We start from the raw sequence: 25,618 nt of genomic DNA, 5'->3' as shown, positions 1-25,618 counted from the left end.
GACCAAATACTGAACATATGAACATGGCCTTAGACTACTTTCCCACAATGAGCTTTTGGTTTGTTTTTAGTGCTGCAGAATTTCTGCACCTATCATTTTAAATTACCGTAAGTTGCTTGTGTTTTTTCAACTTGTTTTTGTGTTTTTTTTTTTTTTTTTTTTTAGCATGCATTATTTGTCTCGGTTTGGTGTGTCATGCTATGAATAAAGTTGCTTTGTTTTAGATGCTGCCTTTGATATACTTAGATCTGTATTACATGCATTTTTCTTGTGTTTCCGCCATGGAAACACACTAACAATGCATGTGTGTTTTTTACCTATGGATTTTCCCCATCTAGTAGACGTCTGTGGGGAAAATGCCGAAGAGAAAACTCAGTGTATCCACAAGAGAAAGTGCCATGCTGTGGATTTGGAGACCTGCAGGTCAGTTTATGTGGAGTAAAAAAAAAAAAAAATAAAAAAATAACAGTGGGCATGAGATTTCTCTAAATCCCATCCGCCTTGCTGCTGGAACTGTAAGGCTGTTCACACACAGCGTTTTTACCCCGGTTTTCACTATAAAACCGCTAAAAATAAGCTGCACAGTCTTTTCTATGCATTTTTCACTTTTTGTGCACATTGATGCGTTTTTTACCTCGAAAAAACCGCATCGCGGTAAAAAACGCAGCCTGCACATTAATTTTGCGGATTTTTCCGCGGTTTTGGCTTCTTCCATGCGTTTAGAAACTGCTGCGGTAAAAAACGCATAAAAAATCGCAGCGGAAAAATAGGTGCCGTTTCTGGGAAGGGATTCAGGTTTTTGTGCAGAAATTTTCTGCAACGTGTGCACTAAGCCTATGACGCTGCATTTTTGATGCAGCAAGAAATGTGCAGTGTCAAAAACGCTATAAAAGCTCATTGTGGGAACTTAAGCCAGTAGTTTGAGTCTGCTCGCATGACTTAGTTTATTTTGTGGACTGAGCAGTACCATCATAGTCTGATTTTCATGTTTTTATTATATGATATACACTACTCAAATAACACATCCTAGATATGAATGAAATATTCTCATTGAATACTTTGTTCTGTACAAAGTTGAATGTGCTGACAACAAAATCACACAATATTCATCAATGGAAATCAAATTTATTAACCAATGGAGGCCTGGATTTGGAGTCACACACAAAATTAAAGTGGAATGTAATGTCCTTAAAACAAATTAAAATGAGGCTCAGTATTGTGTGTGGCCTCCATGTGCCTGTATGACCTCCCTACTGTACAACACCTGGCTATGCTCCTGATGAGGTTGCGGATGGTCTCCGGAAGGATCTCCTCCCAGACCTGGACTACAGCATCCGCCAACTCCTGGACAGTTTGTGGTGCAACGTGACGTTGGTGGATGGAGCGAGACATGATGTCTCAGATGTGCACAATCTGATTCAGGTCTGGGGAACGGGCGGGCCTGTCCATAGCTTCAGTACCTTCATCTTGCAGGAACTGTGGACACACTCCAGCCACATGAGGTCTGGCATTGTCCTGCATTAGGAGGAACCCAGGGCCAACCGCATCAGCATATGGTCTTCACAAGGGGTCTGAGGATCTCATCTCGGTACCTTATGGCAGTCAGGCTACCTCGCCAGCTTGTGCGGCCCTCCAAAGAAATGCCACCCCACACCATTACTGACCCACTGAAAAACCGGTCATGCTGAAGGATGTTTCAGGCAGCAGATTGCTCTCCACGGCGTCTCCAGACTGTCACGTCTGTCACGTGCTCAGTGCGAACCTGCTTTCATCTGTGAAGAACACATGGCACCAGTGGCAAATTTGCCAATCCTGGTGTTCTGTGGCAAATGCCAAGCGTCCTGCATGGTGTTGGGCTGTGAGCACAACCCCCATCTGTGGACGTCGGGCCCTCATACCTTACCATCCTCATGGGAGTCGGTTTCTACTGTAACCATTTGTGCAGACACATGCACATTTGTTGCCTGCTGGAGGTCATTTTGCAGGGCTCTGGCAGTGTTCGTCCTTGCACAAGGTGGAGGTAGCGGTCCTGCAGCTGGGTTGTTGCCCTCCTACTGCCCCCTCCATGGTTCCTGGTGTACTGGCCTGTCTCCTGGTAGCGCCTCCAGCCTCTGGAGACTACACTGACAGACACAGCAAACCTTCTTGCCACAGCTCGCACTGATGTGCCATCCTGGATGAGCTGCACTACCTGAGCCACTTGTGTGGGTTGTAGAGTCCGTCTCGTGCTACCACGAGTGTGAAAGCACAACCGACATTCAAAAGTGACCAAAACATCAGCCAGAAAGCATTGGTACTGAGATGTGGTCTGAGGTCCCCACCTGCAGAACCACTCCTTTATTGTGTCTCTTGGTAATTGCCAATAATTTCCATCTGTTGTCTATTACATTTGCACAACAGCATGTGAAATTGATTGTCAATCAATGTTGCTTCCTAAGTGGACAGTTTGATTTCACAGAAGTTTGATTTACTTGGAGTTACAGTGTGTTGATTAAGTGTTCTCTTTATTTTTTTGAGCAGTGTATTTGAAAAACCTTCCCGTTCATTTAAAAAAAAATAAAATAATTTTTTGATGGTAGAAACTGACCCACAGACCAATCAGTGCTGAAAATCTCTAATCCAAAGCACTGACGATACTCCGTCCTTTTACGGAGTAGGCGAAAAATCCCAGATGTCTGAATGAGGCCTTTGGTCTTTGCGGCTCTCCGGAGTCTGGAGATTTAAGTCTGTGGACTTGTAGCCGCAGTTTTTGTGAATGACTGCTTTATGCCATCCATGTAAGTTGTTGGGCTTCCGCTTTCTGCATCTGCTCACTGTTGTAAACCAGCAATACATGTAAAGGTGCAAAGATCTTAAGCTACAGACTGCTTCTAAGTTTTAATAATTTGACTTCTTCATGTATATAGCGCTTCCTTAGTCCACAGTGCTGTACAGAGATTGTCCCTCATGTCAGTTCCATGCAAATGGATCTGTACACTACTGGAGCGTGGGAACCTCACACAAACTCAATGCAGATGTTGTCCTTGGCCATATTCAAAACCTAAGACCCCCTGAGCCACAAATAAGGGTACAGTTTCCTGATGGTTCCTTGTTACAATTGGGGTGTACAGTACAGTTTTGGCAGTCTCTTGGGTGAGAGGGGGCATGACTGCTGTACAATTAGATACAGCTGAGATGAAATGTATTGTGTCAGGCCATGTGTGATCTCATGAAATGTTACGATCTCAATTGCTACATTTATGTGTTTCTTTACAATGGTGTTTTGGTGTCACATTGTGGTATACTAGATGGCACCTTAATATGTCTGCAGCTTTAATGCCACTCTTGATTAACAGATGACTATGCCCACAAAACTAGCAAATTTTTTTCCCACTGTCACATCTTAAAAACGTAATAAAATCTGTGAAATGGCAACTTGTGCCCTGAGCTATAAATGTTCATTGAGAGGTTGTCGCTTCCCATCCCCCACCTAGATCTTGCTGTGACAACAGTTTCTGATTGCAGTATATACTGTAGACACGGACAGAACACCTTTTACTGACCTTTTTCCATCTTCCTCTGTCTGTATTACATATGGAGCTAGTTATTCAAGGGGCTGTCTACGTTCACCATACAGTATTGTGGATAGTTTTTTGTGATTAATATTACATTGTACAGCAAGTATGCGGATATGGTTTTTCATGATCAGTATTGTAAATTAGCATTATTTGCTTTTATAGCTGGTTGCAACTACGAGACGCATCTGTATCATGTGATGAATACTAAGCCACAGGTCTCTCGAGTTGCTTTGGCATGTGCTGCCTTCAACTTAGACAGTGGTTTTCCTATCCTGGGTGTTTATGGCATATCCACAGGGCTTGTGTGATTTATGAATAGGGTTGCCCCTGTAGTGTACAGTCGTGGTGAAAAGTTTTGTTTTTCACAAAGTTTGCTGCTTCACTGCTTTTAGATCATTAAGTCAGATGTTTCTATGGTTACATGAGTGCAAGTATAAATATTTCATAAGTTTATAAACTTATATTTGACAAATACATCAACTTTATATAAAGACTTAATATTTGTTATTTTTCAAGACTTCTGCCCTTTGTCATGTTGGCGATCCAATAAAATCCTGACAGATGACAACCCATTCTTGCCTATTCGGTACTTAGAGTTGATCGCGGTGTACCGTTTGTGATTTTGTTTGTCCACCCACTTCCTAAGGTTTGGCCAGAGGTTCTCAATGGGAATGAGATATGGGGAGTTTCCCGGCTATGGAGCCAAAATTCAAACTTTCAATAATTTGTTCACTGAGCCTCCTAGTTTTTACTTTTGCCTTGTGACGTGGTCTCTATCATACTGGAAAAGGCATTGTTCATCAACAAATTGCTCCTGGATCATTGCTCTCAGAGGAGGTTTAGATGAAGGCAAACGAAGAAGTGCTCTGTAGTGTAAAACTATATAAGGTAGGACAGGGGATAGTATCTGCTCACCAGTGGATGTTTTGCAAATGTCAGGCACCACACTGAAGAACACTTTCATACTCCAGTCATAGGGCTGCAGCTCAACCTGCTAAATCAGACCACGGTATGTCCCAGTTCCCTAGGTCAGAAATTGCAGTGTACACCAAAGGAAAACCGGATTTGAACATAGCGCTGCCTACACCAGGAAATGTATGGTTTTTATCTTAAATATATATTTTTAGATACCTTTGTCCTGGTGTGGGCAGCACTACTTTCAAATACGGTTTTCCTTTGGTGTGAAGAAAGGATCCCATTCTTTATTCATAGCAGTGTTCTTAGGCAAAATTGTGAGTGAGCCCACTCTCTTGGATGAAAAGCAACCCAGCGTGAATGATCTCAGGATGCTTTTCTGTTCGTTTTTCACAGGCCTCATAGTAGTGCTCACGTTTTCTTTGAACATTCAGAATCAGATAATACAACTTTACCCCAGTCCTCTGCTGAACAATCCCTTTATTTTCTGCAGAATGTCAGTCTGTTCTTGATGTTTATCTTGGAGAGGAGTTGCTTCTTTGCTGCCTTTCTTGACACCAGGCTATCCTCCAAAACCCTTCATCTCAACTGTGCGCGCAGATGCACTGACGCCCGCATGCTGCAATTCCTGAGCAAGCTCTGCACTGGTGTTGAACCAGTCCTGTAGTTAATCCTCTTTAAAGCCTCATTCATACATCCGTGTTTAAACACCTACGTGAAAAAATGGTACTGGTGTCATAAGTGTTTAGTCCGTATGTCCGTTTTTACCATCAATGTATCATCATCATTTATAAATTACAAAGCTTCTCATATCTTTTGCAGTGTTAAATATGGCAAGCACACAGTTGGGTCACGGATGCCATTCATGTGCTGTACTTATTTTTCATGAACCCACAGACTTGTATTGGCTCTTTTCATTCGTGATACTGGAGAAAAATGGACATGTTTCTCTGAGTTTTTCTTGGACACACAGTCCGTGAAAAAAACACGAACATGTGAATAGGACCATAGATTATTATGGGTACGTGTTCTATCCATGGTGAAAATGGATAGAAATATGGACGTCTGAAAGAGGCATAAGTTACGATCTTTGCACTTGATGGACTTTTTTGGGCATCTTGAAGCCTTCTTCACAGCAATCGAACCTATCTTTGAATTTCGTCATGATCCAAAAAATTGGTAGATTTAGGGACACTCTTATAAGCATCAATATCATTGCTGACTGCACTTGTTTACTTGGATGTAAGCATGGGTAACAGAAGAAGATTAGGATTTCAAGCACCAAACCGTTTTATCCTCTTTACGTCCAATGACGGACATAGCAAGTCATGGTGCGAGAACGGTCACCAGCTCATGACGTGCTGTGCTTGCTAATTAAGACATTCTGTTGAAACGCTTAGGTCAGTGACCTCCCTTTTTGTACTACACCACTGCCTACTAGTTCTGGATGGAGCGTTTAATATGGTTTAATAAAAGCTAAGTTTTTATTAGAATTTTCCGTGCTGAATTTCTTCCGTTGTTCTGATGTCTCTGATTTAAAGGCATAAAAATTAGAAAATTGTGACATTTTAAAAAATGTTGCCAAATTTTAGATTTGTCCTAATGTAGAAATTTTATCACTATAATGAAGGACAATATGTCACGAAAAAAACAATCTCATAATCAGCGGGATCCGTTGAAGCATTACAGAATTATTATCTGATAACGTGACAGGGATCAGAAGTAAGAAATGAGGCCTGGCCATTAACCCCTTTCTGACATTTGACGTACTATCCTGTCCATGTGCCCTGGGCCTTAATGCCCATGGACAGAATAGTACGTCATGTGCGATCAGCCACGCTCACGGGGAGAGTGCGGCCGGGTGTCAGCTGATTCTCACAGCTGACACCCGCCACTAAGTGCCAGGAGAGGTCATGGACCGCTTCCGGCACTTTAACCCCAAGAACACTGCGATCAAACTGACAGCCCCTCTGCCTTTGGATTGGAGGCCTCGCGTCATGACAGTGTCCTGTCAGGTTAGTGCATAGAAGCTGCAGCGCTGAAAGCTTCTATAGCATGCAGATCTGCATGCTATAGAAACGATCAACCTGCACAGAATGAGTGTCCTATAGTGGGACACAGTGTAAAAGTAAGAATTAAATAAACATTATTTTTTTTAAATAATTGTAAAAATATTTTTCAAAAATAAAAAAATCAAAATTTTTATTCCATCAATAAATATTTAAATAAAAAAACTAAACAATAAAAGTACACATATTTAGTATCCCCGCGTCCGTAACGACCCGACCTATAAACCTGTCCCACTAGTTAACCCCTTTAGTGAACACTATTAAAAAAACCAAACAAAAAAAACCCCCAATTCTTTATCATCATACTGCTGAACAAAAAGTGAAATAACACGCAATCAAAAAGACGTATATAAATAAACGTGGTACCGCTGAAAATGTCATCCATACAGCTCCATTACCGGAAAATTAAAAAAGTTATGGCTCTCAGAATAAAGCGATGCAAAAATAATTTATATAAACGTTTTTATTGTATAAAAGCGCCAAAACATAAAAAAAAATATAAATGAGGTATCGCTGTTATCGTACTGACTTATGTTACTTATTAAGTATTTTGTGTGACATATCTGTGATTTAAGGGCATAAAATTTCAAAGTTAGAAAATTTTGAAAGTTTTGCCAAATTTCCGTGTTTTTTTTTTAACAAATGCAAGTCATATCAAAGAAATTTTACCACTGTCATGAAGTACAATATATCACAAGAAAACAATGTCAGAATCACCAGGATCCATGGAAGCGTTCCAGAATTAAGACCTCATAAAGGGACAGTGGTCAGAATTGTAAAAATTGGCCTGGTCATTAACATGCAAACCACCCTTGGGGTAAAGGGGGGTTAAAGGCCCCTTCACATTTAGCGATGCACCAGCGATCCCGACAATGGTACGACCCGGTCAGGATCGCTGGTGCATCGCTAAATGGTCGCTAGTGATCTCGCAGCGATACAGCGGTCGTTACTTACCTTTCAGACAAGGCGATCCTGACGTCCACGCGTCGCTCGTCGGCAGGAAGCGCCCGACGAGAAATGGAGCTGCACGATCAGCGACAGACAGCGGGGGAGCCGGTCGGAGGTAAGTATCACACATAGCGATATCGCTGCTGCGTCACCAAATCGGTGATGCTTTAGCGATATTGCGAAATGAAAGTTCATTTTAAAAATTGTCTGTGTCTGACTGTGTACAGAACATATCACAGCTCCTGGGCAGGGGAGGAAGCAAAAGACAATACTGACATTACAGCAGGAGATCACAGAGCATACATTTTGTGACTTGTGAGGTAAAATATTGTTTAAAAACAGTCAGTGAAACATTTTACCTCACAAAATGAATCCTCTGTGATCTCCTGCTGTAATGTCAGTATTGTCTTTTGCTTCCTCCCCTGCCCAGGAGATGTGATATGTTCTGTACACAGTCAGACACAGTCAATTTTTAAAATGAACTTTCGTTTGTGGGAAAAACCCTTTAATGTGACCGGCTTCCCCTGCCTGTAGACACGTCGCGCATCTGCCGCCGGGATCAGCCGAATGATTCATTGCTCCTGCACGGAATTTGCGCAGGCGCAGTAAATCAGACCGCTGCCATCTTTGGCAGACAGATAGCGGCGGTCACATTAAAACTGCGAATGCGCTCCTCCTGTACAAAGGTGGCGGCGGTCAGTGACTCGTTCGGCTGACCCGGCGGCGTGTTTGCGACGGTGTTCCGCTGGTGGTACAGCGCAAGAGGCTGCGTACAGCATATACTGTGTGTGTGGTGTGTACGGCATATACAGTGTGTGTGTGTGGTGTGTACTTCGTTTACAGTGTGTGGGGTACGACGGTGTTCCGCTGGTGGTACCGCGCAAGAGGCTGATACCACCAGCAGTTTCCATTTTGAGACACCCATCACTTGGGTGTCCCAATATGGTGGTCGGTGAACTTCCACCGCTTGGAATTCTGGGATCCGGACACATCTGGACGGAACAGGATGTGAAGACATTACAAGGTAAGTATGTATTAGATAAAGTGACACTTGTCAGAATTGTAAACTTTGGCCCAGTCATGAAGGTGAAAAGTGTCGATGGTGAAAGGGTTAATGAACACAAGGCTTTGTGCAATCACAATGTTCTTTCCAATATATTTGGTGGAGACTATAGGTCCCGTTACATTTAGCGATGCACCAGTGATCCCGACAACAATGTGCATCGCTAAATGGTCGCTAGTGAGCGGCCAAACAGGCAGATCTCACCAGCGATGCAGCAGCGATCGGCGGTCGTTACTTACCTGTCAGATGGCACCGTCAAAACGACACATGCGGCGGCATCCGCATACTGCGGCACGGGGCCTGCGTACCCAATGCAGAAATAGGCAAAGCTAACCGGAGGAGGCGTGGCGGGGCTTCACAGAGGAAGCCCTCCGTCGGCAAATGTGAAACCAGCCTAACACCATTAAAAATCTAGTCAGCATAGGCTGAGGTTGCATGCATTTTGGTGATCCAGGAGGGATTACTGTATCCCAGTCAGCCTTTTTTTTTTTTTTAATACAGTTTATCAGTTTGAATAAGTATCAACAAAACGGGGCCAGTAGAAGCCACTGTACTACTGTAAAACATGGCCCCCAAACCATGAGGATCAGTAGGGTACAGACAGTCAGACCCCTATTGATCAGCTAAATATATTCCTTTCGGGCATGTGGGTATTTTTCTATCCCAAAAACGTTTTCAAATTATTCGCAAAATATATTTCCCTGAAATAATGAAAAAGGAATTCACAGTAGTTTGGAAGACCTTTTTTTTTTTTTTTTTCTTGTCATCGTTTATGAAGTTGGCATTCAGCTCCATATCTAGGGCTGCGTTCACACGGTCAGTATTTGGTCAGGATTTTACATCAGTATTTGTAATACAAAATCAGGAGTAAAACAATAAGAGGAAAAGTATAATAGAAACACATCACCACTTCTGCAATTTTCATCCACTCCTGGTATTGGCTTACAAATACTGACCAAATACTGAATGTGTGAACATGGTCTTGGTTTCTTGAAAAGCAGGGTAACCACCAGTTTAGTCTAAACAGCAAAGATTTCCAGTTATACGATGAAGAATGTTTAGAATTGAGAGTCCTCAGTGGACTAAATATTCTTCTATCTACTGGCTAACACGGTACAAAGATGTATATCTTTCCTGTATCAGTTATACTACGATAAGAAACGTACAACAATAGCGTTTATGGGAATATTCAAAGATACTGAGAAAGGTAAAATAGCAAACTGTTTAATGTATTTAATTAGCTTAACAATTTTCCATCACTTCCTTGCTGTCAGTGTCAGTTTATGGACCTACAGTAGGGGAAATAAGTACTTGATCCCTTGCTGATTTTGTAAGTTTTCCCACTGATAAAGACATGAACAGTCTATAATTTTAAGGGTAGGTTAATTTTAACATTGAGAGATAGAATATCAAAAATAAAATCCAGGAAATTATAAATTATATGAATTTATTTGCATTTTGCAGTGAGAAATAAGTATTTGATCCCCTACCAACCATTAAGAGTTAGACGTTCCTAATCAACTCATTACCTGCATTAAAGACATCTTTCTTACATAGTCACCTTTATAAAAGACTCCTGTCCACAGACTCAATTAATCAGTCAGACTCTAAACTCTACAACATGGGCAAGACCAGAGAGCTTTATAAGGATGTCAGGGACGAGATCATAGACAAGCACAAAGCTGGAATGGGCTACAAAACCATACGTAAGATGCTGGGTGAGGAGGAGACAACTGTTGGTGCAATGGTAAGAAAAAGGAAGAAATACAAAATGACTGTCAATCGACATCGATCTGGGACAGGGACACCATGCAAAATCTCACCTCATGGGGTATCCTTAATCATGAGGAAGGTGAGAGATCAGCCTAAAACTACACGGGGGGGAATTTGTTAATGATCTCAAGGCAGCAGGGACCACAGTCACCAAGAAAGCCATTGGTAACACATTAGGCCGTAAAGATTTAAACTCCTGCAGTGCCTGCAAGGTCTCCCTGCTCAAGAAGGCACATGTGCAGGCCCATATGAAGTTTGCCAATGAACACCTGGATGACTCTGTGAGTGATTGGGAGAAGGTGCTGTGGTCAGATCAGACAAAAATTGAGCTCTTTGGCATTAACTCAACTCGCCATGTTTGGGGGAAGAGAAATGCTGCCTATGGCCCAAAGCACCCCATCCGCACTGTCAAGTATGGAGGTGGAAATATTATGTTTTGGGGATGTTTCTTTGCTAAGGGCACAGGACTACTTCACCCCATCATAGGGAGAATGGATGGAGCCATGTACCATAAAATCCTGAGTGACAACCTCCTTCCCTCTACCAGGACATTAAAAATGGGTCGTGGCTGGGCCTTCCAGCAAGACAATGACCCAAAACATAAAGCCAAGGCAACAAAGGAGTGGCTCAAAAAGAAGCCCATTATGGTGATGGAGTGGCCCAGCCAGTCTCCAGACCTTAATCCCATTGAGAACTTATGGAAGGAGTTGAAGTTCTGAGTTGCCAAGCGACAGCCTCAAAATCTTAATGATTTAGAGATGATCTGCAAAGATATTCCTCCTTACATGTGCACAATACTCATCATCAACTACAGTCACATCTGAATGCTGTGCTTGCCAACAAGGGTTTTGCCACCAAGTATTAAGTCTTGTTTGCCAGAGGGATCAAATACTTTTTTTCTCCCACCGTACATTACATGGCATCCATATTGATCATGTATCCTGTGACTACATCAGACTTCGATTAGCTATGGGGCATGTGATGTGTTATCAGTTTCACTATTGACAATCTGCCACTACTTTGAGTTGTTTCGTGTACAGAACACCTTTTTACCTCTTGCCTCTCGAGCGGTTTTGTTTTTTGTCTCTTTCCAAGCACCATAGCACTTTGTTTCCAGCAATATAGCTGTATGATGGCTATTTTTTGCTGGGTGAGTTGTAGTTTTGAATGACAATAGAGTTGGTGCTAATCGATTTACATGTCCCACTCCATCAGCCATGACAGTGCAACATATCTGGCATCTACAGAGTGCCCAGCTCCTGAGCCCCCTTCAAGCCTGCAGACCCCCACATAGACATAGTTATGTCCACATGTGCAAAGGAGTTAAAAAGAAGCTAGGCTCACCACTTGGTTATCAGCAATTATTGCTGGCCAACTGGATTTATGTGCATATAATGTACAGTGGGAAAAAAAGTATTTAGTCAGCCACCAATTGTGCAAATTCTCCCACTTAACCCCTTCATGACCAAGCCTATTTTGACCTTAATGACCGGGCCATTTTTTGCAATTCTGACCTGTGTCCCTTTATGAGGTAATAACTGAGGAACGCTTCAACGCATCCTAGCGACTCTGAGATTGTTTTTTTTCGTGACATATTCGGCTTCATGTTAGTGGTAAATTTAGGTCGATAATTTTTGCGTTTATTTGTGAAAGAAAACAGAAATTTGGCAAAAATTTAGAAAATTTCGCAATTTTCAAATTTTGAATTTTTATTCTGTTAAACCAGAGTTATGTGACACAAAGTGGTTACTAAATAACATTTCCCTCATGTCTACTTTACATCAGCACAATTTTGGAAACAATTTTTTTTTTTTAGGAAGTTAGAAGGGTTAAAAGTCGACCAGTGATTTCTCATTTTTACAACAAAATTTACAAAACCATTTTTTTTTAGGGACCACCTCACATTTGAAGTCACTTTGAGGGGTCTATATGGCAGAAAATACCCAAAAGTGACACCATTCTAAAAACTGAACCCCTCAACCTACTCAAAACTACATTCAAGAAGATTATTAACCCTTCAAGTGTTTCACAGGAACTAAAGCAACGTGGAAAGAAAAAAATGGACATTTTAATTTTTCCAACAAAAATTTTCTTTTAGCATCAATTTTTTCATTTTCACATGGGCAACAGGCTAAAATGGATCATAAAATTTGTTGAGCAATTTCTCCTGAGTACACCGATACCTCATATGTGGTCATAAACAACTGTTTGGGTGCATGGCAGGGCTCAGAAGGGAAGGAGCGCCTTTTGACTTTTTGAATGGAAAACATGCTGGAATATTTAGCGGTTGCCATGTCACGTTTGGAGAGCCCCTGTGCGCCTAAACATTGGAGCTCCCCCACAAGTCACCCCATTTTGGAAACTAGACCCCCCAAGGAACTTACTTACATGCATAGTGATCACTTTGAACCCCCAGGTGCTTCACAAATTGATCCGTAAAAAAAAGTACTTTTTTTTTCACACAATTTTTTTTTTCAGCCTCAGTTTTTTTCATTTTCACATGGGCAACAGGATAAAATGGATGCTAAAATTTGTTGGGCATTTTCTCATGAGTGTACAGATACCTCATATGTGGTCATTAACCACTGTTTGGGCGCACGGCAGGGTCCAGAAGGGAAGGAGCGCTATTTGACTTTTTGAATGGAAAATTAGCTCCAATCGTTATCGGACACCATGTCACGTTTGGAGAGCCCCTGTGTGCCTAAACAGTGAAAACCCCCCACAAGTGACACCATTTTGGAAGCTAGACCCCTTATGGAACTTATCTAGATGCATAGTGAGCACTTTGAACCCCCAAGTGCTTCACAAAAGTTTATAACGCAGTGCCGTGAAAATAAAAAATCATTTTTTTCCTCAAAAAATTGTTTTAGTGCGCAATTTTTTATTTTCACAAGGGTACCAGAAGAAACTGGACCCCAAAAGTTGTTGTCCAGTTTGTCCTGAGTACGCTGGTACCCCATATGTGGGGGGACCACTGTTTGGGCACACGTCGGGGCTCGGAAGGGAAGTGCTGACTTTGATGGAATGGTCTGCGGGCGTCATGTTACATTTGCAGAGCCCCTGGTGTGCCTAAACTGTGAAACCCCCCCCCCCCATAATTGACCCCATTTTGGAAACTAGAACCCCCAAGGAACTTACCTAGATGTGTGGTGAGCATTTTGAACCCCCAAGTGCTTCACAGAAGTTTATAACACAAAGCTGTGAAAATAAAAATTTTTTTAGCTCGCAAATTTTTATTTTCACAAGGGTAACAGGAGAAATTGGACCCCAAAAGTTGTTGTCCAGTTTGTCCTGAGTACGCTGGTACCCCATATATGGGGGGGGGGAACCATTGTTTGGGCACACGTAAGGGCTCAGAATGGAAGTAGTGACGTTTTGAAATGCAGACTTTGATGGAAAGTTCTGCAGTCGTCGTTACGTTTGCAGAGCCCATGATGTGCCTAAACAGTAGAAACCCCCCACAAGTGACCCCATTTTGGAAACTAGACCTTCCAAGGAACTTATCTAGATGTCTGGTGAGCGCTTTGAACCCCCAAGTGCTTCACAGAAGTTTATAACGCAGAGACGTGAAACTAAAAAAATTATTTTTTTTCCACAAAAATCATTTTTTAGCCCCCAATTTTTTATTTTCCCAAGGGTAACAGGAGAAATTAGACCACTAAAGTTGTTGTGCAATTTTTCCTGAGTACGCTGATACCCCATATGTAGGGGTAAAACACTGTTTGGGCACATGTCGGGGCTTGGAAGGGAGGGAGCACCGTTTGACTTTTTGAACGCAAAATTGGCTGGAATCAATGGTTGCACCATGTCGCGTTTGGAGACCCCCTGATGTGCTTAAACAGTGGAAACCCCTCAATTCTAACTCCAACCCTAACCCCAACACACCCCTAACCCCAACACATCCCAACCCTAACCATAACCCTAACCCCAACACACCCCTAACCATATCCCTAACCCTAATTCCAACCCTAAACCTAGTTCTAAGGCTAGTTTCACACTAGCGTTTTTGAGCGCAGCGACGGCCTGCGCACGGCCGCCGCTAAGCCCCGACCCCTGCCGCGCCTCCGCCTACCGGCGCATGACGCTGCATGCGCCCTGCGTCCCCTATCTTTATCACTGGGGGCGCAGGCCATGCGCAGCATGCGTCCTTTTGACTCCTCAATTTCCCTCACACCAACTCCGACTCCCACATATATTGCTTATATTTAAGTGAAAAATGTATTGTAGTACAATGTGAACATCAGACATTTAATCATTTCTATGATCCAATAATCAAGATATTTAGATAGAACATATCTATTTATTGGAATACAACTTTAGAACACAAAAAACTGTAATAAATTGTAAATGTCATACACTATGTAATATCGATTACATATATATACAGTCATATGTAAAAGTTTGGGCACCCCTATTAATGTTAACCTTTTTTCTTTATAACAATTTTGGTTTTTGCAACAGCTATTTCAGTTTCATATATCTAATAACTGATGGACTCAGTTATATTTCTGGATTCAAATGAGGTTTATTGTACTAACAGAAAATGTGCAATCTGCATTTAAACAAAATTTGACCAGTGCAAAAGTATGGGCACCCTTATCATTTTCTTGATTTGAACACTCCTAACTACTTTTTACTGACTTCCTGAAGCACTAAATTGGTTTTGTAACCTCATTGAGCTTTGAACTTCATAGCCAGGTGTATCAAATCATGAGAAAAGGTATTTAAGGTGGCCACTTGCAAGTAGTTCTCCTATTTGATTCTCCTATGAAGAGTGGCATCATGGGCTCCTCAAAACAACTCTCAAATGATCTGAAAACAACATAGCTTTTCAGGGGAAGGATACAAAAAGTTGTCTCAGAGATTTAACCTGTCAGTTTCCACTGTGAGGAACATAGTAAGGAAATGGAAGAACACAGGTACAGTTCTTGTTAAGCCCAGAAGTGGCAGGCCAAGAAAAATATCAGAAAGGCAGAGAAGAAGAATGGTGAGAACAGTCAAGGACAATCCACAGGCCACCTCCAAAGACCTGCAGCATCATCTTGCTGCAGATGGTGTCACTGTGCATCGGTCAACAATACAGCGCACTTTGCACAAGGAGAAGCTGTATGGGAGAGTGATACGAAAGAAGCCGTTTCTGCAAGCACGCCACAAACAGAGTCGCCTGAGGTATGCAAAAGCACATTTGGACAAGCCAGTTACATTTTGGAAGAAGGTCCTGTGGACTGATGAAACAAAGATTGAGTTGTTTGGTCATACAAAAAGGCGTTATGCATGCGCTGTATTGTTGACCGATGCACAGTGACACCATCTGCAGCAAGATGATGCTGCAGGTCTTTGGAGGTGGTCTGTGGATTGTCCTTGACTGTTCTCACCATTCTTCTTCTCTGCCTTTCTGATATTTTTCTTGGCCTGCCACTTCTGGGCTTAACAAGAACTGTACCTGTGTTCTTCCATTTCCTTACTATGTTCCTCACAGTGGAAACTGACAGGTTAAATCTCTGAGACAACTTTTTGTATCCTTCCCCTGAAAAGCTATGTTGAATAATCTTTGTTTTCAGATCATTTGAGAGTTGTTTTGAGGAGCCCATGATGCCACTCTTCATAGGAGAATCAAATAGGAGAACTACTTGCAAGTGGCCACCTTAAATACCTTTTCTCATGATTTGATACACCTGGCTATGAAGTTCAAAGCTCAAGGATGTTACAAAACCAATTTAGTGCTTCAGGAAGTCAGTAAAAAATAGTTGGGAGTGTTCAAATCAAGAAAATGATAAGGGTGCCCATACTTTTGCACTGGTCAAATTTTGTTTAAATGCAGATTGCACATTTTCTGTTAGTACAATAAACCTCATTTGAATCCAGAAATATAACTGAGTCCATCAGTTATTAGATATATGAAACTGAAATAGCTGTTGCAAAAACCAAAATTGTTATAAAGAAAAAAGGTTAACATTAATAGGGGTGCCCAAACTTTTACATATGACTGTAGTACAGACCAAAAGTTTGGACACATCTTCTCATTCAAAGAGTTTTCTTTATTTTCAATACTATGAAAATTGTAGATTCACTCTGAATGCATCAAAACTATGAATTAACACATGTGGAATTATATAATTAACAAAAAAGTGTGAAACAACTGAAAATATGTCTTATATTCTAGGTTCTTCAAAGTAGCCACCTTTTGCTTTGATTACTGCTTTGCACACTCTTGGCATTCTCTTGATGAGCTTCAAGAGGTAGTCAATGGAAATGGTGTTCCAACAGTCTTGAAGGAGTTCCCAGAGATGCTTAGCACTTGTTGGCCCTTTTGCCTTTACTCTGTGGTCCAGCTCACACCAAACCATCTCGATTGGGTTCAGGTCTGGTGACTGTGGAGGCCAGGTCATCTGGCGTAGCACCCCATCACTCTCCTTCTTGGTCACATAGCCCTTACACAGCCTGGAGGTGTGTTTGAGGTCATTGTCCTGTTGAAAAATAAATGATGGTCCAACTAAACACAAACCGGATGGAATAGCATGCCGCTGCAAGATGCTGTTGTAGTCATGCTGGTTCAGTATGCCTTCAATTTTGAATAAATCCCCAACAGTGTCACCAGCAAAGCACCCCCACACCATCTCGCCTCCTCCTCCATGCTTCACCGTGGGAACCAGGCATGTAGAGTCCATCCGTTCACCTTTTATGCGTCGCACAAAGACATGGTGGTTGGAACCAAAGATCTCAAATTTGGACTCCTCAGACCAAAGCACAGATTTCCACTTGTCTAATGTCCATTCCTTTTGTTCTTTACCCCAAACAAGTCTCTTCTGCTTGTTGCCTGTCCTTAGCAGTGGTTTCCTAGCAGCTATTTTACAATGAAGGCCTGCTGCACAAAGTCTCCTCTTATCAGTTGTTGTACAGTCATGGCCAAAAGTTTTGAGAATGACACAAATATATTTTCACATGATCTGCTGGCCTCTGGTTTTTATGTGTGTTTGTCAGATGTTTTTATCACATACAGAAATATAATTGCAATCATATTATGAGTAGCAAAAGGTTATATTGACAGAATGAGTTAATGCAGCAAGTCAATATTTGCAGTGTTGACCCTTCTTCTTCAGGACCTCAGCAATTCTCCCTGGCATGCTCTCAATCAACTTCTGGATCAAATCCTGATTGATAGCAGTCCATTCTTGCAAAATCAATGCTTTTATTTTGTCTGAATTTGAAGGTTTTTGTTTGTCCACCAGTCTCTTGATGATTGACCACAAGTTCTCAATGGGATTAAGATCTGGGGAGTTTCCAGGCCATGGTCCCAAAATCTCTATATTTTGTTCCCTGAGCCATTTAGTTATCACCTTTGCTTTATGGCAAGGTGCTCCATCATGTTGAAAAAGGCATTGTTGATCGCCAAACTGCTCTTGGACGGTTGGGAGAAGTTGCTCTTGGAGGACATTCTGGTACCATTCTTTATTCATGGCTGTGTTTTTAGGCAAGACTGAGAGAGAGCCCATTCCCTTGGCTGAGAAGCAACCCCACACATGAATGGTTTCAGAATGCTTGACAGTTGGCATGAGACAAGACTGGTGGTAGCGCTCACCTGGTCTTCTCCAAATAAGCAGTTTTCCAGATGTCCCAAACAATCGAAAAGGGGATTCATCAGAGAAAATGACTTTACCCCAGTCCTCAGCAGTCCACTCCCTGTACCTCTTGCAGAATATCAGTCTGTCCATGATGTTTTTCTGGAGAGAAGTGGCTTCTTTGCTGCCCTCCTTGAGACCAGGCCTTGCTCCAAGAATCTCCGCCTCACAGTGCGTGCAGATGCACTCACACCTGTCTGCTGCCATTCCTGAGCAAGCTCTGCACTGCTGGTAGCCCGATCCCGCAGCTGAAACACTTTTAAGAGACGGTCCTGGCGCTTGCTGGTCTTTATTGGGCGCCCTGGAGCCTTTTTGGCAACAAGGGAACCTCTCTCCTTGAAGTTCTTGATGATGCGATAGATTGTTGACTGAGGTGCAATCTTTCTAGCTGCGATACTCTTCCCTGTTAGGCCATTTTTGTGCAGTGCAATGATGACTGCACGTGTTTCTTTAGAGATAACCATGGTTAACAGAAGAGAAACAATGATGCCAAGCATCAGCCTCCTTTTAAAGTGTCCAGTGGTGTCATTCTTAATCGTGACAGATTGATCTCCAGCCCTGTCCTCATCAACACCCACACCTGTGTTAATAATAATAATTTAATAATTTTTATTTATATAGCGCCAACATATTCCGCAGCACTTTACAATTAAGCGGGGACATGTACAGACAATAAATTCAATACAAGTTAAGACAATTCAAACAGTGACATTAGGAGTGAGGTCCCTGCTCGCAAGCTTACAATCTACAAGGAAATGGAGGGACACAGTAGGTGAGAAATGCTTGTTAATTCAGGTCTGGCAACTATAATAGGGATTTTCATATAAAGCTGCATGATCCGGTCATCAGCCCGTGTGTTTAAGTGCAATAGACAAGTATCAAGTGCAGTTATCATGTGCATTAAGGGTGTGGAGACAGATGAATAGTAGGGTGCAGATTCAGAATAATATTTGGAAGGAGGGAACAGGGCAAAGTTAGCTTGCTGAGTAGTTGATGTGGTAGGCTTGTTTGAAGAGATGGGTTTTCAAAGCGCGCTTGAATAGGTCAGGGCTAGGTATCAGTCTGATCGTCTGGGGAAGTGCATTCCAGAGAGCTGGAGCAGCACGAGAGAAGTCTTGGAGACGGAGGTGCGAGGTTCGGATTACGGGGGATGTTAGTCTTAGGTCATTTGTAGAACGGAGGGCACGTGTAGGGCGATAGACAGAGATGAGAGAGGAGATATAAGGCGGTGCAGAACAGTGGAGAGCTTTGTGGGTGAGAGAGATGAGTTTATACTGGACCCTGTAGCGAATTGGTAGCCAGTGTAATGACTGGCACAAGATGGAGGCATCGGTGAAGCGGCTGGACAGAAATATGACCCTGGCTGCCGCATTCAAGATGGATTGGAGAGGAGAAAGTTTGGTAAGAGGGAGACCGATCAGAAGAGAGTTGCAGTAGTCCAGACGAGAATGAATAAGAGCGACAGTAAGAGTCTTAGCAGTTTCAAAGGTGAGAAAAGGTCGGATTCTGGAGATGTTTTTAAGATGCAGGTGACAAGAGCGACTGAGTGATCGGATGTATGGAGTAAAGGAAAGTTCAGTGTCGAATATGACCCCAAGACAGCGGGCATGCTGCTTGGGAGTTATGGTTGAACCCTCCAGGGTTATTTCGATGTTAGGTAGAGTGAGGTTAGTAGAGGGGAGAAACACAAGAAGTTCAGTTTTAGAGAGATTTAGTTTCAGATAGAGGGAGGACATGATGCTAGAGACAGCAGACAGACAATCCATGGTATTTTGAATTAGGGTAGGGGTGATGTCAGGGGAAGAAGTGTATAATTGGGTGTCATCAGCATAGAGATGATACTGGAACCCAAATCTGCTGATTGTTTGTCCAATAGGGGCAGTGTATAAAGAGAAGAGGAGGGGGCCTAGGACTGAGCCCTGCGGGACCCCGATAGTAAGGGGACGAGAAGAGGAAGAGGAGCCGGAAAAAGATACAGTGAAGGAGCGGTCAGAGAGGTAGGAGGAGAACCAGGAGAGGGCTGTGTCCTTGAGGCCTATAGAGCGGAGCATAGTGAGGAGGAGCTGGTGATCCACAGTGTCAAATGCGGCAGAGAGATCCAGGAGAATCAGCAGGGAGCAATGACCTTTCGATTTAGCTGTTATTAAATCATTAGAGACTTTAGTGAGGGCAGTTTCAGTAGAGTGTAAAGAGCGGAAACCAGATTGTAAGGGGTCGAGAAGAGAGTTATCCGAGAGATAGCGGATTAGACGGGAGTGGACCAGGCGTTCCAGGAGTTTAGAGATGAAGGGAAGGTTAGAGACAGGTCTGTAGTTAGCAGTGCAGTTCTGGTCCAGGGATGGCTTTTTAAGTAAAGGGGTTATGATGGCATGTTTAAATGAGGAGGGAAATATACCTGAAGAAAGAGAGAGGTTAAATATTTTAGTCAGGTGAGTGGTGACCACTGGTGAGAGAGACTGCAGGAGCTGTGAAGGAATAGGGTCACTGTTGCAGGTTGTAGGCCGAGCAGAAGCGAGGAGCTTGGAAACTTCTTCTTCTGAAACAGGCTCAAAGATGTCTAGTGAGCTTGAGGTGCGGCAGGGAAGGGGATCCAGGCACTGAGGAGATAGGGCTGAGATATCCTGATGGATGTGGTTGATTTTTTTCTAGGAAATAAGTGGCCAGATCCTCACCGCTGAGGTTGGTGATGGGGGCCTGTACTTTAGGTTTCAGGAGGGAGTTTAAGGTTTCAAAAAGTCGTCTTGGGTTGTTGGATAGTGAGGTGATGAGGGTGGTGAAGTAGGATTGTTTGGCCAGATGAAGGGCAGAGTTATAGGTTTTGAGCATGAACTTATAGTGGATGAAGTCTTCTGCTAAGAGAGATTTTCTCCACTGCCGCTCTGCACACCTCGAGCAGCGCTGAAGAAAGCGTGTTTGCGTTGTGTGCCAGGGCTGCCGTTGTCTGTGTCGGGTCTTTCTGCGTATAGAAGGTGCTGCTTCATCTAGGGCATTCTTCAGTGTATTATTGAAGTGTGACAATGCTATGTCTGGACAGGAGAGGGTGGAGATGGGGGCTAAAGATGTGTGGAGATTGTCCCTAAGCTGTTGGGTATTAATGGTACGTGTATTCCGATAAGTGTGGTAAGTGGGGGTGTCCCGGGTGAGGAGACAATTCTTGACAGAGAAGGAAAGAAGGTTGTGGTCCGAGAGCGGGAGAGGTGAGTTAGTAAAGTCGTGCAGCGAGCCGGGACGGGAGAAAACCAGGTCCAGAGTATTCCCGTCCTCATGTGTAGGAGAATTAGTAAACTGTGAGAGGCCGAATGAAGAAGTTAGAGAAAGAAGATGAGAGGCAGACTGGGAGAGCGGATCATTGATGGGGATGTTAAAGTCTCCCATGATGAGGGTGGGGATGTCACAGGATAGAAAGTGAGTAAGCCAGGTGGTGAAGTGGTCTAGAAACTGGCGGGAGGAGCCTGGAGGGCGATAAACAACCGCCACTCGTAAGGAGAAGGGCTTAAAGAGTCTGACGGCGTGGACTTCAAAGGAAGGAAATGTAAGTGAGGGAACCGGGGGGGTGACCTGGAAAGCACATTGTGATGAAAGGAGCAAACCAACACCTCCACCCTGTCTGTTCTCAGGTCTGGGGGTATGTGAAAATTTCAGCCCACCAAACGAGAGAGCGGCAGCAGCGGTGGTGTCTGAATGCTGGATCCAGGTTTCTGTAATAGCCAGAAGGTTAAGGGAATTAGAGAGAAAAAGATCGTGAATGTAAGTCAGTTTGTTACACACAGACCGTGCATTCCAGAGAGCACATTGGAAAGTGAGAGGAGAAGGCATGCACTGAATGTTAATAAGATTAGCAGGGTTTCTATATGCAGCTGGAGGAGAGTAACGTATGCTGGTGGAGGGAGGCCCAGGGTTGGGGGAGATGTCACCTGCAACTATTAAAAGGAGAAAAAACAGAAAAAGCAGGTGGTGGGATGATTTGTATGAACGTTTTGAGTGCTGCATGGTGGTTTTGGATGGTTTGGTGTGGGTAAGAAATGTCAATAGAGCCTCAGAGTTATACATGGGAGAGGGGAAAAGGGAGGGGTGGATATGCAGAGAGTGCACAGAATGTGTGAAAGGGCAGGCGAGTTGTTAGAAAGCAGAGGTGAAGACAAAAAAGCAGCAGGTTGATATGATCAATGCAAATGTAGTACGACTGACCAAGAAGCATGCGTGCATGAAAAGCTTATGCACCTTACCTGTCTCCTGCCCTGTCTAACTGCAAAGCACTTTATCCTGTTGCAGTTAATATCTGTTGCACGCGTGAGCCCGCACGCGTGCTATCCCTGCCAGAGCTAAATATATATGAAATGAAATGTCTGCTAGCTTCAGCCACCAAAAGGCCACAATCAGTAATTAACCAATTAGCACAAGGCCAGAGCAGGCATTACTATGCAGGGTAAATAACTAACGCTGGACAAGGCCATCAAACAGAGAAAGGGAAAAAAAACCCAAACCTTTCTACACTTCAAAGCAGAAACCAAATAGATAAAAAAGAAAGACCCACCACAGGAGTGATGGAATGAAATACCATAAAAATATCTGGCAATATATGATGCAGTTCACACTTGTCAGACAGCACACATGGATGATGGAATGAAATACCATAAAAATATCTGGCAATATATGATGCAGTTCACACTTGTCAGACAGCACACATGGATGATGGAATGAAATACCATAAAAATGTGTTAATGGAGCAATCACTGAAACGATGTTAGCTGGTCCTTTTAAGGCAGGGCTGCAATGATGTTGAAATGTGTTTTGGGGGATAAAGTTCATTTTCTAGGCAAATATTGACTTTGCAAGTAATTACTGTTAAGCTGATCACTCTTTATAACATTCTGGAGTATATGCAAATTGCCATTAGAAAAAATGAAGCAGTAGACTTTGTAAAAATTAATATTTGTGTCATTCTCAAATCTTTTGGCCATGACTGTAGAGATGTGTCTGCTGCTAGAACTCTGTGTGGCATTGACCTGGTCTCTAATCTGAGCTGCTGTTAACCTGCGATTTCTGAGGCTGGTGATTCGGATGAACTTATCCTCCACAGCAGAGGTGGCTCTTGGTCTTCCTTTCCTTTGGCGGTCCTCATGTGAGCCAGTTTCTTTGTAGCGCTTGATGTTTTTTGCCACTGCACTTGGGGACACTTTCAAAGTTTTCCCAATTTTTCGGACTGACTGACCTTCATTTCTTAAAGTAACGATGGCCACTCGTTTTTTTTACTCAGTTGCTTTTTTCTTGCCATAATGCAGATTCTAACAGTCTATTCACTAGGACTATCAGCTGTGTATCCACCAGACTTCTGCACAACACAACTGATGGTCCCAACCCCACTTATAAGGCAAGAAATCCCACTTATTAAACCTGATAGGGCACACCTGTGAAGCGAAAACCATTTCCGGTGACTACCTCTTGAAGCTCATCAAGAGAATGCCAAGAGTGTGCAAAGCAGAAATCAAAGCAAAAGGTGGCTACTTTGAAGAACCTAGAATATAAGACATATTTTCAGTTGTTTCACACTTTTTTGTTAATTATATAATTCCATATGTGGTATTTCATAGTTTTGATGCCTTCAGAGTGAGTCTACAATTTTCATAGTCATGAAAATAAAGAAAACTCTTTGAATGAGAAGATGTGTCCAAACTTTTGGTCTGTACTACAGTCATATGTAAAAGTTTGGGCACCCCTATTAATGTTAACCTTTTTTCTTTATAACAATTTTGGTTTTTGCAACAGCTATTTCAGAATTTCATACTGCACACCTCAGCTTCTGCACACCCCTACACTTGAAAATAAGGCCTGCACCTTAAGAAGATATGGTGGTGAATGCAGTCTATTTATTCCAACTATCAATTGATGTTGATGTGTTACTGAAGATGAGCAATGCCTGTCCTGGGAGTCCTTTTGGGCAGCTATGAGGTATACCTGACTGGTGCTAAAAAAAGGAGTGTTAGTCTGTGTGGTATCCTGCTTTCATTCTTTTTGGTACAGATAAGATATCGATAGACAGATATGGATAAATGGATAGAGCAGATTTCTAATCTGCTTTTGCTATTGAAAACATTATTTATGAGCTCAAAAACCTTTTCAGGTGATGCAGTTTTTTAAAAAGCTGATCTGCTTTTGCAACTGAAAAACGTATCCTCAAAAAACGCAGGAAAAACGCTGTGTGTGAATGTAGCCTTAGATCAGGAATAGAACAGTCATTTATAGGACATTTCATAACTTTCCCAAATTCCTATGAAAAAATATTCAGCACATGCTGCACTGAACTGCTGTACCCAATGTATTATATATTTTAGGAGTCGGAGTCGGTCCATTTTATACCGACTCCACCAAAATGAGCTCCGACTCCCTGACTCAGACTCCACAGCCCTGGTTCTAACCCTAATTCCAACCCTAACCCTAATTCCACTCTAACCCTAATTCCACCCTAAGCCTAATTCCAACCCAAACCCTATTTCCAACCCTAACCCTAATGGAAAAATAAAAATTAAAATAATTTCTTTATTTTATTATTTGTTCCTGCCTATGGGGGTGATAAACGGGGGGGGTTTATTTACTTTTCATTCTATTTTGATAACTGTGAGAGTTTATCACAGTGATCAAAATGAATGAATCTGCAGCCGGCGGGCGCACTGCGCATGCGCCCGCCATTTTCCAAGATTGCGGCCCCCATGGTCCGGGACCGCGGGACACCGGGAGCCACAACGGCACTCGGTAAGTACCGTGGGGGTGGGAGGGGGGGGTAATCGGAAAGCGGGGGGAGCGGAGGGATGGCGGGGGGGAGCAGATAAAGACAGCGGCGGCACATCGCCGCTGTCATTCAGTGGCGGGGGGCAGATCGCCCCCGTTAACCAGTGGGGGGGGTTGGATCGGTGTCACCAGCCATGTCCGATGCTACTGCAGCATCGGCCATGGCTGGATTGTAATATTTCATCAATTTTCACTGATGAAATATTACTATCGCTCTGATTGGCTGTTTCACTTTTAACAGCCAATCAGAGCGATCGTAGCCACGTGGGGGCAAAGCCACGCCCCCTGTGGTGAAGAACAAAGCCCCCTGTATCTGCGGGTCGGGTGACCTTTTAGTGACCCCGGTCACCCGACCCGCAGGGAGGCTTTAAAGTCATGACGTCACATAGGCGTCACTGGTCGGATTGGCACAGGTTTTCATGACGCCTATGTGGCGACATTGGTCGTGAAGGGGTTAAAAAGATGAGAGAGGCCTGTATGTGACATCATAGGTAGATCACAACTATGAGAGTCAAAATGAGAAAACAAATCCAGAAAATCACCTTGTCTGATTAGGCAAGATTTTTTTAGCAAATTATGGTGGAAAATAAGTATTTGGCCACCTAAAACATGCAAGATTTCTGGCTCTCACAGACCTGTAACTTCTTCCTTAAGAGGCTTCTCTGTCCTTCACTCATTACCTGTAGTAATGACATCTGTTTTTTTCCCCCACTGTATTAATAGCCTGGGAACCTTTGTGACTATTGGCTCCTTCCCAGAATATTATCAGCCCACAGCCGTCGGCTTTCCCTCTGCTGGTTATGAAAATTACGCGGGAGCCCACTCAACTTTTTTGAAAAATAAACAGATATTGCGTTTCACGCAGATTTCTGACAGTTGCTGTTTTGT

The 25,618-nt window shown here is 42.9% G+C and overlaps 1 protein-coding gene across 7 annotated transcripts in view; it reads left to right on the top strand.

The window, feature by feature from the left end:
- CHD6 (chromodomain helicase DNA binding protein 6) overlaps positions 1 to 25,618 on the top strand; it is a 275,948-nt gene that overhangs the window by 2,784 nt on the left and 247,546 nt on the right. Inside the window, exon 1 of one of the 7 annotated variants that reach the window (XM_073555369.1) lies at positions 206 to 423. The exons of the other annotated variants lie outside the window; for them this stretch is intronic. The gene's annotated coding sequence lies outside the window, so the exon portion shown is untranslated. Of the gene's footprint in view, positions 1 to 205; positions 424 to 25,618 lie in introns of those variants that run through there. 7 annotated transcript variants of the gene reach the window in all.

The sequence above is a fragment of the Dendrobates tinctorius genome, unplaced genomic scaffold (genome assembly GCF_039654945.1).
Source record: "Dendrobates tinctorius isolate UK_male_01 unplaced genomic scaffold, ASM3965494v1 ptg000223l, whole genome shotgun sequence".
Classification (NCBI taxonomy): Eukaryota; Metazoa; Chordata; class Amphibia; order Anura; family Dendrobatidae; genus Dendrobates; species Dendrobates tinctorius.
Note: the sequence above shows the minus strand (reverse complement) of the source record. Positions and strands in the feature narration are given on the sequence as shown.